This window comes from Macaca fascicularis, chromosome 19, assembly GCF_037993035.2.
Source record: "Macaca fascicularis isolate 582-1 chromosome 19, T2T-MFA8v1.1".
Taxonomy (NCBI): domain Eukaryota; kingdom Metazoa; phylum Chordata; class Mammalia; order Primates; family Cercopithecidae; genus Macaca; species Macaca fascicularis.
Genome location: NC_088393.1, coordinates 44041294 through 44056718, shown reverse-complemented (window position 1 = coordinate 44056718; position 15425 = coordinate 44041294). Strand labels below are relative to the sequence as shown.

General features: G+C 42.4%; 2 protein-coding genes across 10 annotated transcripts in view; both read right to left on the bottom strand.

The window, feature by feature from the left end:
• Positions 1-15425, bottom strand: part of LOC102121732 (uncharacterized) — a 101783-nt gene that overhangs the window by 85924 nt on the left and 434 nt on the right. For 3 of the 5 annotated variants that reach the window (XM_074023338.1, XM_074023339.1, XM_074023344.1), the window contains exons 1-2: positions 15256-15348; positions 14305-14379 (exon numbers count right to left, since the gene is read on the bottom strand). The gene's annotated coding sequence lies outside the window, so the exon portion shown is untranslated. Of the gene's footprint in view, positions 1-14304; positions 14380-15255; positions 15349-15425 lie in introns of those variants that run through there. The other 2 variants (XM_074023340.1, XM_074023341.1) reach the window with 1 other exon arrangement.
• Positions 1-15425, bottom strand: part of ZNF345 (zinc finger protein 345) — a 32096-nt gene that overhangs the window by 16237 nt on the left and 434 nt on the right. The window contains exons 1-3 of one of the 5 annotated variants that reach the window (XM_065536552.2): positions 15256-15348; positions 14305-14379; positions 9588-9730 (exon numbers count right to left, since the gene is read on the bottom strand). The gene's annotated coding sequence lies outside the window, so the exon portion shown is untranslated. Of the gene's footprint in view, positions 1-9587; positions 9731-14304; positions 14380-15255; positions 15349-15425 lie in introns of those variants that run through there. The other 4 variants (XM_065536553.2, XM_074023352.1, XM_045381143.3 and 1 more) reach the window with 4 other exon arrangements.

Here is a 15425-nt window from a genome sequence, read left to right as displayed (position 1 = left end):
CTAAAAGAATCTCCCCTTGGCCAGGCGCAGTGGCTCAAGCCTGTAATCCCAGCACTTTGGGAGGCTGAGATGGGTGGATCACGAGGTCAGGGGATCGAGACCATCCTGGCTAACATGGTGAAACCCTGTCTCTACTAAAAAATACAAAAAAACCCTAGCCGGGCGAAGTGGCGGGCGCCTGTAGTCCCAGCTACTCGGGATGCTGAGGCAGGAGAATGGCATAAACCCAGGAGGCAGAGCTTGCAGTGAGCTGAGATCCGGCCACTGCACTCCAGCCTGGGCGACAGAGCGAGACTCTGTCTCAAAAAAAAAAAAAAAAAAGAATCTCCCCTTTCTTGTAGCCATAGGGCTGACATTGCTGAAAAACACACAATTGCTCAGTTTGCTGAATTGTGATGAATGTTGAATTCACAGTCTTGTCAAATTTATCATGTGAAAGAAGACTGACTGGCAAAGAATGGGATCCTGAAATTTGGAGTTGAGACATATGGATAGGACCCAGATGAAACTGGCAATCTTGGACTCCTAAGTCACTGTGGTGACCTCTCTTACTAGTGGAAATAACTTGCAATCCAGCATTTGAGAAATTAGTTTTCCTCTGGTTGAAAACCCTAAGATAACATAACCTGGAGTAGTGCAAAGGGCATGCTCATGCTCTGTAAGATCCACCAGAAATGTTCTGTCTGCTGAGATAGTATTTAGGAATGAGCCTGGAACATCTTCTCATTCCAGGAAGTAAGGAAATGCTCAATCCTCATTATACATCTATAATGAGGGTCCAATCTCAGCATAACCCAGGGAGACAGGTATATAGTATGACCCAGGAGGAAATAACTCACTGTATTAGTTTGCTAGGGCTGCCATAATAAAATACCACAGACTGGATGGCTTAAATAACAGAAATTTGTTTGTTCACAGTTACGGACATTAGTCCAAGATTATGCTGATTGTAGCTTTGGTTTCTTCTGAGGCCTCTCGCCTTGGCTTGCAGATGGTCTGTTTCTTGCTATGCACTCACATGGTCTTTCCTCTGTGTCTATCCTTGACATCTCTCTGTGTGTCCAAATTTCCTCCCTTATAAAGATAGGAGTCAGGTCGAATGAGTGCTCACCTTAATAGCCTCATTTTAACTGAATTATCTCTTTAAAGACCCTGTTTCCAAATACATTCACATTCTAAGGCACTGGGATTTATGCTTTCAACATATGAATTTTGGAAGGGACACAGTTGAGCCCACAAATACTCACCAAAACAAGGGTTGTGGGAGGAGCAGAGTGATGATGCTCTAACTTTACCTTTATGCATAGTTTTAACTTTTTTTTTTTTTTTGAGACTGGATCTCACTCTGTTGCCCAGGTTGGAATGCAGTGGCATGATCTTGGCTCACTGCAACCTCCGCCTCCCGGGTTCAAGTGATTCTCCTGCTTCAGCCTCCCGAGTAGCTGGGATTACAGGTGTGCACCACCACTCCTGGCTAATTACTGTATTTTTTGGTAGAAATGGGGTTTCCCTATGTTGTCCAGGCTGGTCTTGAACTCCCGCCTCAAGTGATCCACTTGCCTCAGCCTCCCAAAGTGCTGGGATTACAGTCATGAGCCACCGCACCCAGCTAGTTTTAACTTTTGGAAGCATGCTAATATTTTTACATACTCATACAATCAAGTCACCAAGAATACAGTAACAAAAAAGGCCAAATGGTAGGAACAAACTTAAATGTATTTCAAATGAATAACAAAAGCAAACTTAATGGGGGAAAAAACCAAATCCAAGTAAATTAGAACACAATATTTTGACTATGTACTCCCAGTCTAAAGATAAAGAGAAGTTGGCCGTGTGCGGTGGCTCATGCCTGTAATCCCAGCACTTTGGGAGGTCAAGGTGGGTGGCTTGCTTGAGGTCAGGAGTTAAAGACCAGCTTGACCAACATGGCGAAATCCCGTCTCTACTAAAAATACAAAAATTATCCGGGTGTGGTGGTGGGCGCCTGTAATCCCAGCAACTCAGGAAGCTGAGGCAGGAGAATCGCTGGAACAGGGAGGCGGAGGTGGCAGTGAGCTGAGGTCATGCCACTGCACTGCAGCCTGGACGACAGAGCGAGACACCGTCTCAAAAAAAAAAAAAAAAGGCCAGGCATGGTGGCTCATGCCTGTAATCGCAGCACTTTCGGAGGCGGAGGCAGGTGGACTGCAAGGTCAAGAGATCAAGACCATCCTGGACAACATGCTGAAAACCCGTCTCTACTAAAACTACAAAAAATTAGCTTGGTATGGTGATGCATGCCTGTAGTCCCTGCTACTCAGAAGGCTGAGGCAAGAGGATCGCTTGAACCCAGGAGGCGGAGGTTGCAGTGAGCCAAGATTGTGCCACTGCACTTCAGCCTGGAGAAACAGTAAGACTCCATCTTAAAAATAAATAAATAAATAAATACAAACAAAAAGATAAAGAGAACTATAAGCAAATACTGAACCCTACTTAGTATGCTTGATTTTTACTATAGTAGAGGTTAGCATACTCACATTCTGTATTTATAAATTCTAGACTTGAACAAATTCGTAAATATAATGAGGATAATGGAAGCCAGGTTTCTAAGTCCTACAGAAGGAAGATACAAATATGGAACACGTTGTGACAAGAATGAACACTGCAGTCCCATCATCTAGATCTTGGTTTCCAAATATTCACATTCCAAGGAACCAGAGCTCTTTAGAGAAACGACTCATTGCAGGCTGGAGCTAAGACAGTATTTAGGAACGAGCCTGGAACATCTTGTCATTCCAGGAAGTAAGGAAATGTTCAAAGAATAATGAAGACAAGTCAAAGGAACACAGAAGCCAGCTGGAATGCGTTCCTGTTGGCCAAATCTGGGACAATTTGAGTATAAAAATAAATAACAGATTATAACCCATTGAGGAAAGTAAACATCTATGAATTCATATTGACATAAACAAATGAATAAGTAGGAGAGAAGGGAAAGCTCTTCTTTATAGCAGAATGCCAACTAATTAATACAGACAAAATAATGGGGATAGAAATCAAACAAAAAAAACCCTCCCATTATTACTATTACATCTTACTAATAACAGACCCAGGAATAATTATCAATGGGTGGATGTTAAACTAGTGGGGAAAAGTTTGGTGACCAGTTATTTATACAGTTACAAAGTATATCTCCACAAATTATCTATTAATTACAAATAGACAACTGTCAATATTACAGTGGAGAAACATGGTAGATATCCCCTTAACAAATTATCAAAGTTAACAGCTCCAGAAATGGAATAAGTCAACATCATGAATCTCCCAAGATGATGCAGCAAGAAGGATACGATATTACCTTTATGCTATTCCTGCCACAAAATTGATAGCCTGAATGTAAGCATGATAAACCATAAGACAAACCCAAATTAAGGGACTTTTTACAAAATAACTGGCTTCTCCTCTTCAAAAATGCCAAGATCATGAAAGACAAAGAGGGAGCAACTCTTCCAGATTAAAGAAGACTAGAGAGACATAATTAATAAATTTAAAGTGTGATTTTAAAGTGGATCCTGGATAGATGAGGGGAGAGGGTAGGGTAGTTTGTTATAAAGAACATTACTGGGATGAGTCAAAAATTTTAAATATGGATTAGAGTATCATATAAATGTTAAAATTTTAATAACTGTACTGTGGGTTATGTATGAGAATATTCTTGTTGTTAGGAAATAAAGGGGCAAAATATCTGCAACTTAGTCTTAAACGGTACAGGTAAAATGTGTGTGGAGTGTGTGTGTATGTGTGTGTGTGTAGAGATAGGAGAGAGAGAGAGAAGAAAACAATTTCATATGAGAATGATAATGCAAATAGGCAAAAGGTAACAACTGGTGAATGTGAGTAACTGGTATGCAGGAATACTTTATGCTATTCTTGTAACTTCTATAAGTTTCAAATTTAATAAAAATTTTAAAGTTAACAAAACATATTCCTAAATAATTCTCATGTTAAATATGAAACTAAATGGAAACACAAATAGCCTAAAAATGAGGTAAACAAGAGCAAGATACATATCAAACACTGGACATCAAGAAATTACCAGATAAAAAGTAATTGATAGAATTAAATGCCTGTATAAAAATAATATAAAACAGATTTGAATTCAATATCACAACAAAAGAATCTCAACATTAAAAAAAGCAAAAGAACTGGTGAAGATAAAAATAAAACATAAAAGGCTGGGTGCGGTGCCTCACGCCTATAATCCCAGCACTTTGGGAGGCCGAGGCAGGAGGATCACTTGAGGTCAGGAGTTCGAGACCAGCCTGGCCAACAAGGCAAAACCCCATCTCTACTGAAAATACAAATATTAGCTGGGTGTGGTAGTGTGTGCCTGTAATCTCAGCTACTCAAGAGGCCGAGGCAGGAGAATCACTTGAAACTGGGAGGCAGAAGCTGCAGTGAACTGAGATCTTGCCACTGCACTCCTATACTCCAGCCTGAGCAACTCACTCTGTAAAAAAAAAAAAAAATGCAAAAAAATTTATGATTTACAAAACCCAAAGCTTTTGAAAGTTTTTTTTTGTTTTTAAAAAGAAGACTGCTGATTAAACGTGGTATGTGTATGTACCATATACTTTAGGTTTTCTCTCCCTCAAGACACCACTCAGATGACCAGTGTATTTTCATACAATAAATTGCTAGCAAGTGCACAGGTATGGCAGATATTGTTGACTGCCTCCACCAAAACTACTCCTTCCGCCACTTTCTTGATATATGACTTTGATTTTTCTTCCACAGTTACTGTGCTCAGCTCCATAAAATGAATCACGACTGTCTAACTCAGCGATTCTCATTCGTGAGTGTACATTAGAATCACTTGGGTAGCTTTTTATTTTTTATTTTGATTTTTATTTTTTGAGACAGCATCTTACTTGATTTTTTTTTTTTTTTTTTTGAGACAGCCTAAGCTGGAGTGCACTGGTGCAATCTTGGCTCCCTGCAACCTCTACCTCCCAGGTTCAAGGGGTCTCCTGCCTCAGCCTCCCAAGTAGCTGGGACTATAGGTGCCCACCACCACACCCAGCTAATTTTTGTATTTTTGGTAGAGACAGGGTTTCACCATGTTGGCGAGGCTGGTCTCGAACTCCCGACCTCAGGTGATCCGCCCACCTTCCTCCCATAGCACTGGGATTACGGGCGTGAGCCACTGCACCCGGCCTCTTGGGTAGTTTTTTAAATATTCCAAAGTTTGAACCCATTCCGCATCAAATGAAATTTTGATGTTTTCTATCAGCTTCTGTGCATTGAAGTCATCAGTTCTCAATTGCGGTAGTGCATTAGAGACATCTGGTGACCTTTTACAAATTGGGGTTGGCTAGTCCAAGTGCAAGTGGTGTTTACAACTAATTGATCGATCACAACCAGTTACAGATTTCTTTGTTCCTTCTTCATTCCCACTGCTTTGCTTTATTAGTCATAAAATGATAATGAGAAAAATGGTGATGCTCAGGCCATACCCCAGACCAATTAAATCAGAATTGCTGAGAGTGGGACCAGAGGTTAGCAACCAAGGTTAAGAATAGCTAGCTTAGGCCGGGCGCGGTGGCTCAAGCCTGTAATGCCAGCACTTTGGGAGGCCGAGACGGGCGGATCACGAGGTCAGGAGATGGAGACCATCCTGGCTAACACGGTGAAACCCCGTCTCTACTAAAAATACAAAAAACTAGCCGGGCGAGGTGGCGGGCGCCTGTAGTCCCAGCTACTCGAGAGGCTGAGACAGGAGAATGGCATGAACCCGGGAGGCGGAGCTTGCAGTGAGCTTAGATCTGGCCACTACACTCCAGCCTGGGCGACAGAGCGAGACTCCGTCTCAAAAAAAAAAAAAAAAAAAGAATAGCTAGCTTAGGCCAGACGTGGCTCATGCCTATAATCCCAGCCCTTTGGGAGGCCTAGGTGGGCGAATCACCTGAGGTCAGGAGTTGGAGACCAGCCTGGACAACATGGTGAAACCCCATCTCCATTAAATATACAAAAAAAATTAGCTGGGCATTGTGCCAGGCGCCTGTAATCTCAGCTACTTGGGAGGCTGAGGAAGAATTGCTTGAACCCAGGAAGTGGAGGTTGCAGTGAGCAGAGCTCGTGCCATTAAACTCCAGCCTGGGTGACAACAGCGAAACTTAGTCTCAAGCAAACAAACAAAAAAAGAATAGCTGGCTGAAATGAAATGAAATCATTATTTGTTCTAAGTGCTATTTTGTACCTTTTGCAGCAATAAGTGACCTAACTGGTAGTTAGAAAAGCTGATTCTGTTAGAGACAACTAAGTGTACTGTGAAGTGATCAAGCCAATTTGAAATTTAATTTGGAAGTATTTACTGACATTTAAAATACATATACTCAGCCGGGCTCACGCCTGTAATCGCAGCACTTTGGGAGGCCAAGGCAAGTGGATCACCTGGGGTCGGGAGTTTGGGACCAGCCTGACCAACATGGAGAAACCCTGTCTCTACTGAAAATACAAAATTAGCGGGATGTGGTGGCACATGCCTATAATCCCAGACACTAGGGAGGCTGAGGCAGGAAAATTGCTTGAGCCCTGGAGGCAGAGGTTGTGGTGAGCCGAGATTGTGCCATTGCACTCCAGCCTGGGCAACAAGAACAAAACTCCATCTCAAAAATAAATAAAATAAAATAAAATAAAATACACATATGCTATTATTCCTATAATTTCACTTTTTAGTGAAATGTACATGTATGTATATATGTATGTACTTAAATGCATAGAATAAAGGTTAACAAAATGAATAATTAACCAATAATAGTGGCTACGTTTGGGTAGATACCTCGGATTGGGGACTGTGGCTGCACAAGACTTGAGCCCCTCTATAATATATAAATTATTTTTATAAGAAAAATATATTCATTAATTATGTATATAATTATAATTTTACTGAAAAGGAAAAAAACAAGCACTAGCATTTGGCCAAAGTAGATGATTATTTAGAAAGGCAATAATTTGTAAGCAAACTATATTCAACAAAAAAGACTTGGTGAAATAACTCTATGAGGCCATTACAATTCATGATAAAGATAAATGTTAACATGGACAGCTGTTTATATGTATTTTGGCATAATAAACACAGGTTACACAGATCAATAGCTACACAATGATCATATTAAAAAAAGAATTCTAAGTATTTGCTATAACAATTTGATGGTAGCTACATCTAATTGATAGGATTACAGATGACCTTTGTTTTTTCTTTATCCTACTGTTTTCTAAATTTGTTGTAATAAGGAAACAAATTTAGAAATGAAAATAAAGAATACAGCAATCTTTTTTGTTTTTATTGTTTTTTGGAGATAGAGTCTCATTCTGTCACCCAGTCTGGAGTGCAGTGGCACGATCTTGGCTCACTACAGCCTCTGCCTCCCGGGTTCCAGCGATTCTCCTGCCTCCCGAGTAGTTGGAATTACAGGTACCTGCCACCATGCCCTGGCTAATTTTTGTATTTTTAGTAGAAATGGGATTTCACCATGTTGTCCAGGCTGGTCTCGAACTCCTGACCTCAGGTGATGCACCTGCCTTGGCCTCTCAATGTTCTGGGATTATAGGCATGAGCCACTGGCCTGCCCAAATACAGCACTCTTAAGAAGTGACACATTTGATCATGTATTCAAAGGTTTTTGAAAGAAAATATAAACATGGTTCAGGAAGAAGCACAGAGACATAAATCAAAACTGGAAAAAAATTCAAATATATAACTATTTGAATATCACTATTTATAATATCACCAAGTAGGCAGTACAAAGTAAGGGAAAAGCAAGTAAGTTATCACTGAATAAATGATATGGGAATAAGACTAGGTAAATGAGAAAAAACTGAATATAGATCCCCAAATCAAAGCAAAACAAATTTAAAATGGATTGAAAAGTTACATATAAGAGAACTGAAAGTCAAAATCCTGTTCTAAATGATTTACAATGTAGGTAGGGAGCAAAACTTACATATAAGATATTTTGGGAAAAACCAAAGCTATTAGTTAAATGCTTTCTATTGTAATTGCTATAGAGGTCCCAAGAATGAAAAGTAAAGAAGGGAAATAACATTTACTCAACACCTGATGTGCATCAAGTGTTGTGCACATAAATTATTTCAATGTTGACAACACTGAGAGAAAATTATTATCTCTTCTTCACAGGTTAAACAACTCACAAGTGGTATGGGTGAAATCAGATGCCACATTTTTCTGATACTTAAGATCACGTTCTTTATGCCATATTACAGAGAGATAAGACTAGTATGAGTAAAATAATCTGAGATGGGCCGGGCGCGGTGGCTCAAGCCTGTAATCCCAGCACTTTGGGAGGCCGAGACGGGCGGATCACAAGGTCAGGAGATCGAGACCATCCTGGCTAACATGGTGAAACCCCGTCTCTACTAAAAATACAAAAAACTAGCCAGGCGAGGTGGCGGGCGCCTGTAGTCCCAGCTACTCCGGAGGCTGAGGCAGGAGAATGGCGTGAACCCGGGAGGCGGAGCTTGCAGTGAGCTGAGACCCAGCCACTGCACTCCAGCCTGGGCGACAGAGCGAGACTCCGTCTCAAAAAAAAAAAAATAATAATCTGACATGATTTTTTTTCCAATGAAGACAATATGTGAACTAAAGAGTTGGTAAGAAAAGATGGCAAAGATGTAGAGGCAGAAATTACCTCATATAGCACAGTGGAGGTGAGAGGTGAGGAAGAGAAAAGGGTAGTTAAAAAAGAAACATGGGCCGGGTGCGGTGGCTCACGCCTGTAATCCCAGCACTTTGTGAGGCCGAGCTGGGTGGATTACCTGAGGTCAGGAGTTCGAGACCACCCTGACCAACATGGAGAATCCCTGTCTCTACTAAAAATACAAAATTAGCCAGGCATGGTGGCACATGCCTGTAATCCCAGCTACTCGGGAGGCTGAGGCAGGAAAATCACTTGAACGGGAGGCAGAGGTTGTGGTGAGCCGCGATCACACCATTGCACTCCAGCCTGGGCAACAAGAGTGAAACTCCATTAAAAAAAAAAAAAGGCTAGGCGCGGTGGCTCACTCTGTAATTCCCTTTGGGAGGCCGAGGCGGGCGGATCATGAAGTCAGGAGATCGAGACCATCCTGCCTAACACAGTGAAACCCCATCTCTACTAAAAATACAAAAAATTAGCCGGGCGTGGTGGTGGGCACCTGTAGTCTCAGCTACTCCGGAGGCTGAGGCAAGAGAATGGCGAACCCAGGAGGCGGAGCTTGCAGTGACCCGAGATCGCACCACTGCACTCCAGCCTGGGCAACAGAGTGAGACTCTATCTCAAAAAAAAAAAAAAAAAAAGAAACGTGGCAAGTGAGAAGAGTAAAAGATACCATAAAAAGCAGGCTTGATTGTACCAGATGTTACTAACACAAAAATATTAGGCAATAAATATCTACATTATATGTAAATCTATACCTAATTTTCATATCCCCCACTTCCAAAAATGTATTTGAGGAGTCCAAGAATAAAAGAAAATATTAAAAATATATTAGTACATAAAGAGCTGGAGAAGATAGGAGTGGGAGGATACCATATATAAAGAACGTCTCACCCACAGCTTTGTCTTTCCTCAGGTACTGTTACCAGTAACCTGCTTATTGGCTCAAAGGTCCAACCCTTTGTCTGGAGTCCAAGATTGATTTGAGCGAAAAGGCAAGCTATGTTTCTGCTCAACTCCAGGGTGAAGTTAGAGGTCTGAGGAAAGAACAAGGTGCATTTAAATGAAATTCAAGTTTTGGAAGACATCAGAAAGGGAATTTTCAATTTCTTTCTTGTACAACCTAGCTGTTCAAGTTACCACACATTTCAGTCTTTCTAATAAAGCTGCTTTTCGAGGAGGAGGAAGAGCAGGAGCAGGAGGAGGAGGAGGACAAGGACAGGGAGGAGGAGATAGGTGCTCAATATTAAAAAAAAAAAAAAAAAAACCCAGGCTAAAATTATGATTGATCATTATCTGAACTGCTCAGATTCCAGACAGTCAATGCCAAAGGAATACTCTGTACAATGAATTATGTGATTCCTACTTGCCTAGAACTATTTATAGGAGATAAGCAAGACCTTGCTGAGAAACACTAAGACCTACATCAACTGAGAGGCTCATGTTATTAGAAGAGTGCCCCATTGTCTCTTGGGCCTTTTGGTTAAGATCAAGTGTAGAAGAGTTTCCAAATTTCTACTCATAAAATTATACATACAATGCAATTTCATCAAAATTCCAAGAGACGTTTGGGTGCAACCAAGCTAATTCAAAAACTGACATGAAAATGCAAAGAAATACAAACAGCCTAGACACTCTTGAGGAAAAAGAAGGTGAGTGTACTTGCTCCAAATACAAAGTTACAGTGAGTAAGACAGTATGGTATTACTGTGAGGAGTAACAAATAGACCAGCGGAACAGAATCCAGAAATAGACATAGACATATATGTTTACTTGATTTTTTTACTAAAATGGCGCTGCATATCAGTGCAGAAAATATTAACTTTCCAATAAATGATACCATAATAACTGAATACACACCTGGGGGAAAAATGAAATTGAATCCTACCCTACAAAAATTCCAGGTGGTGTAAAGACCTAAACGTTAAAGCCAAAATCCAGAAAGTTTTCGGCTTGGCTAGGTGCGGTGGCTCACGCCTGTAATCCCAGCACTTTGGAAGGCTGAGGTAGGCAGATCACCTGAGGTCAGGAGTTCCAGACCAGTCTGACCAACATGGAGAAACCCTGTCTCTACTAAAAATACAAAATTAGCCAGGCGTGGTGGTGCATGCCTGTAATCCCAGCTACTCGGGAGGCTGAGGCAGGACAATCGCTTGAACCCAGGAGGCAGAGTTGCGGTAAGCGGAGATAGGCCACTGCACTCCAGCCTGGGCAACAAGAGCTAAACTCCATGTCAAAAAAAAGGAAGGAAGGAAGGAAAGGAAGGAAAGGAAGGAAAGGACGGAAAGGAAAGAAAGAAGGAAGGAAGGAAGGAAGGAAGGAAGGAAGGAAGGAAGGAAGGAAGGAAGGAAGGAAGGAAGGAAGGAAGGCAGGCAGGCAGGCAGGCAGGCAGGCAGGCAGGCAGGCAAGTTTTTGTCTTTAACACCAAAGAAAATCTTCATTACCTTAAGGTAGACAAAAATTTCTTAAACAAGACTAACCATAGGAAATGATATTATTAAAATGAAACCCAGAACTTCTATTTGTCAAAAGGCACCACATAGAGTGAAAAGCCAAACCAGAGCAGGCGAAAATACTTATCACACATACAACTGAAAAAAAAAGATTAATTTACAGAAGATATATACACATATGTACAACTGCTGCAAATCAGAGAAAAAAAACCCAATTAAAAATTGGTCAAATATTTGAACAACATCTTATAAAAGGGGACATTCAACTGCACTCCAGCCTGGGCAATAGAGACTCAGTCTCAAAAAAAAAGGGGGGGGGGATATTCAAATGGCCAAGAATCAGTGCTCAACTTTATTAGTAATAAAGGAAATTTAAATTAAATATAAATTAGACACCCACCAGATTGGCAAACATTTAAGAGTTTTATGATGCCAAGGGCTAGCATGGAGGTGGAGCTAAGAAAACTCTTGTAAACTGCTGGCAAAAGTACAGTATCTTTAGAGAACAGTCTGGCAATGTTTGGTAAAACTGAAGATGTACAAACCCTACCTATCAGCATTTTTTTTTTTGAGATGGAGTCTCACTCTGTTGCCAGGCTGGAGGACAGCGGCATGATCTCGGCTCCCTGCAACCTCTGCCTCCAGGGTTGAAGCGATTCTCCACAGCCTCCCGAGTAGCTGGGACTACAGATGCACGCCATCACGCCCAGCTAACTTCTGTATTTTTAGTAGAGATGGGGTTTCACCATGTTGGCCAGGATGGCCTCGATCTCTTGACCTCATGATCTGCCTGCCTTGGCCCCCCAGAGTGCTGGGATTACAGGCATGAGCCACCGTGTCCAGCCACTATTAGCAATTTAATCACTAGGTATATACACTACAGAAATGCAAGCAAATGTGTACTAAAATATGCACACAAAATGATCATAGTCACACTGCCCGTAGTAGCCAAAAATGACAAGATAAATGTCCATCAAGAGTAGAAGGATAAGGCTAGGGACAGTGGCTCATGCCTGTAATCTCAGCACTTTGGGATGCTGAGGCAGGCGGATCACCTGAGGTCAGGAGTTCAAGACCAGCCTGGCCAACATGGTGAAACCACATCTTTACTAAAAATACAAAAATTAGCCAGGCCCGGTGATACACACCTGTAATCCCAGCTACTTGGGAAGCTGAGGCAGAAGAATCACTTGAACTCGGGAGGCGGAGGTTGCAGTGAGCCAAGATCGTGCCATTGCACTCCAGCCTGGGCAACAGAGCGAGAATCCGTCTCAAAAACAAACAAAAAAGAGTAGAAGGTAAGTAAATTATAGTATGTCCATATAATGGGATAGTATACATATAGCAATAAAAAATGAACTGTTAGCTGGGTGTAGTGGCTCTTGCCTATAATCCCAGCATTTTGGGAGGCTGAGGAGGGTGGATCACCAGAGGTCAGGAGTTCGAGACCAGCCTGGCCAACATGGTAAAACCCAGTCCCTACTGAAAATACACAAGTTAGCCGGGTGTGGTGACACGTGCCTGTAATCCCAGCTACTCTGGAGGCTGAGTGAGGAGAATCGCATGAACCCAAGAGGCAGAGATTGCAATGAGCCGAGATCTCGCCACTGCATTCCAGCCTGGGTGACAGGGCAAGACCCTGTCTCCAAAAAAAAAAAAAATTAACTGTCACTTTTATTATGTAGTCTTTTGTGAAAAAAAGAAACAAAAGAATGTCTATTCATACAAAGTTAGAAAACAAACAAAAATTGCACTTCTATGCCTTTGGGATTAATTCATAGGTACTAAAGCTCTAATGAAGGGCAAAGAAATGACCACAGTGGTTATCATCACAGAAGCACAGTGTTGTTTGTGACTGTGGAGGAGTAGAGTAGAGGCTTCTTCAGTGATGGATGTATTCTAGTTATTGATCTGGGTACCCCTTACATGGATCTTTATAATTACTTGTTAAACTGCACAAGTTGGTATTTTACTTGTTTTTTGGTTTTTTGGTTTTTTTGAGACGGAGTCTTGCTCTGTCGCCCAGGCTGGAGTGCAGTGACCGGATCTCGGCTCACTGCAAGCTCCGCCTCCCGGGTTCACGCCATTCTCCTGCCTCAGCCTCCCCAGTAGCTGGGACTACAGACGCCCGCCACCTCGCCCGGCTAGTTTTTTGTATTTTTTAGTATAGACGGGGTTTCACCGTGTTAGCCAGGATGGTCTCGATCTCCTGACCTCGTGATCCGCCCGTCTCGGCCTCCCAAAATGCTGGGATTACAGGCTTGAGCCACCACGCCCGGCCTGTATTTTACTTGTTAAGCTGAACAAGTGGGTGTTTTACTTATTAAACTGCACAAGTGGGTCCCATTTCTTTACCGAATTTGAAGAAAAAAGCTGTTGGCATTCAAATAAATGTTATGGATCTCTAAAAATATTTTCAAAATATACTATGTGGGAAAATAATTTTATGTGAAAATGTAGGATATAAAATGGCAAATGCTGCATGAATTCAATTATGTTTTATGTGCATATATAAATTTTCTACATCAGGGATTTCTGTCCTTTTGAAATTATTTAAAACAATCATGTTTTACTTTTATAATCTGAAAGAAATCACATTTTTTAAAAAGATAGCATAAAGAAAAATTAAAACCGAGTGCGGTGGCTCACACCTGTAATCCCAGCACTTTGGGAGGCTTAGGCAGGCGGATAGACCGTGCCCAGGAGTGCAAGACCAGCCTGGGCAACAAGGTGAAACCCTGTCTCTACTAAAAATAGAAAAATTAGCCGGGCTTGGTGGCATATGCCTGTAATTCCAGCTACTCGGGAGGCTGAGACAAGAGAATTGCTTGAGTCCGGGAGGTGGAAGCTGTAGTGAGCCAAGATCGCACCACTGCATTCCAGCCTGGGCGACAGAGCCAGATTCTGTCTCAAAAAAAAATTAAAATAAATAAATAAAAGAAAGAGAGAGGAAAAAAAAAGAAAAATTAAAATTGTCTGACAAATTAGTAAGAGAAAATCAGGTGTTGGAGGTGGGGTTTGAAGACACCACATTTTCTCAAAAGGGAAATTCCAGGGATCAGGTCATCTGATAAGCAAGAATTTTCAAGAGAAGGAAAGCAACTATGTCCTGACAAAGAAAAAGGGATTTCAGGAAACAAGAGGAAAGGACAAGCTACCTTGCAGGTGCCTTGAGGATGTTCAACAGTCATTCTTTACTCCTCTCCGGAGGTCTCTATCCAAGCAGGGCAGAGCTGAGGAAGGAGAAAGGAGTCAGGAAACATCAGGTTCTTCTGAGAGAGATCCGGTTTGACTATGTCAGAAGTTATCTTGGCTACCCTACTGCCCACCACCTACAGAGTAAAGTCAAAGAAGTCTAGGACATCCTGCTCAATCCGGGCAGGGTCAATGCCGTTCTGGGCAGAATCTGTTTCTGAGCTCACAGAGGTCTCCAGTGGCTGAAGTCACAAAGACAGAGACTCCCCATACCTACATTGGCTATATAGACACATAGTCACACAAACTCACTCACTCACATCATGGGGACATAAACGTCACAGGCACCCCAAACCTAAACACAACAGGCTGCACATGGTCACACAATCACACACTCACACACACCACGGGGGCAGACACGGACACAACTGCAGAGTCCGTGGACATCTCTCACTCAAAATCCCAGCGACATACACCTTGGGGTCGCAATGACAACAAAGTCACACGCACCCTACATCAACAATATCACCAACACGCGCGCGCGCACACACACACGGAAGCAGCCACAAACCTCACAATTAAGGCATACTACACACAGTTCCGCAAATGGTAACAAACACACACACACGCCAAGGGGACACACAGTCACAACCGCGGTCCAGGAACCTCACACTCGCAAACACAGTGTCCAACCCGGTCACAATTAAACTCCACTGACACCCGCACAAACAGAAACAAAAAGTCCTCCCCGCCCTCACAGTTCCATACACGGTCGCACAGATACACGCCCACCATAGAGACACCCCCAGTCACAACCGTACACACTCCTCACAATCGCTCCTTAGCCTGCTCCCTACGCAGCCCACACAGGTCGGGAGTTCCTCTCGCCCCAGGCTCCGAGCAGCCTCACTTACGCCTGTTCGGGTAGGGTCAGCTCCACTCCACTGGAATCCAAACAAGCCGACCCCAGCTATCTCACAAAGCCCCAAGGCCGCCAGCCCAAACCCGCGGGAAGATCCCGCCCACTCCTCAAGAGACTATCTAGTTATCGCGGGAGAGAGCCCTGAGCCTAGAGGCTTCTGGG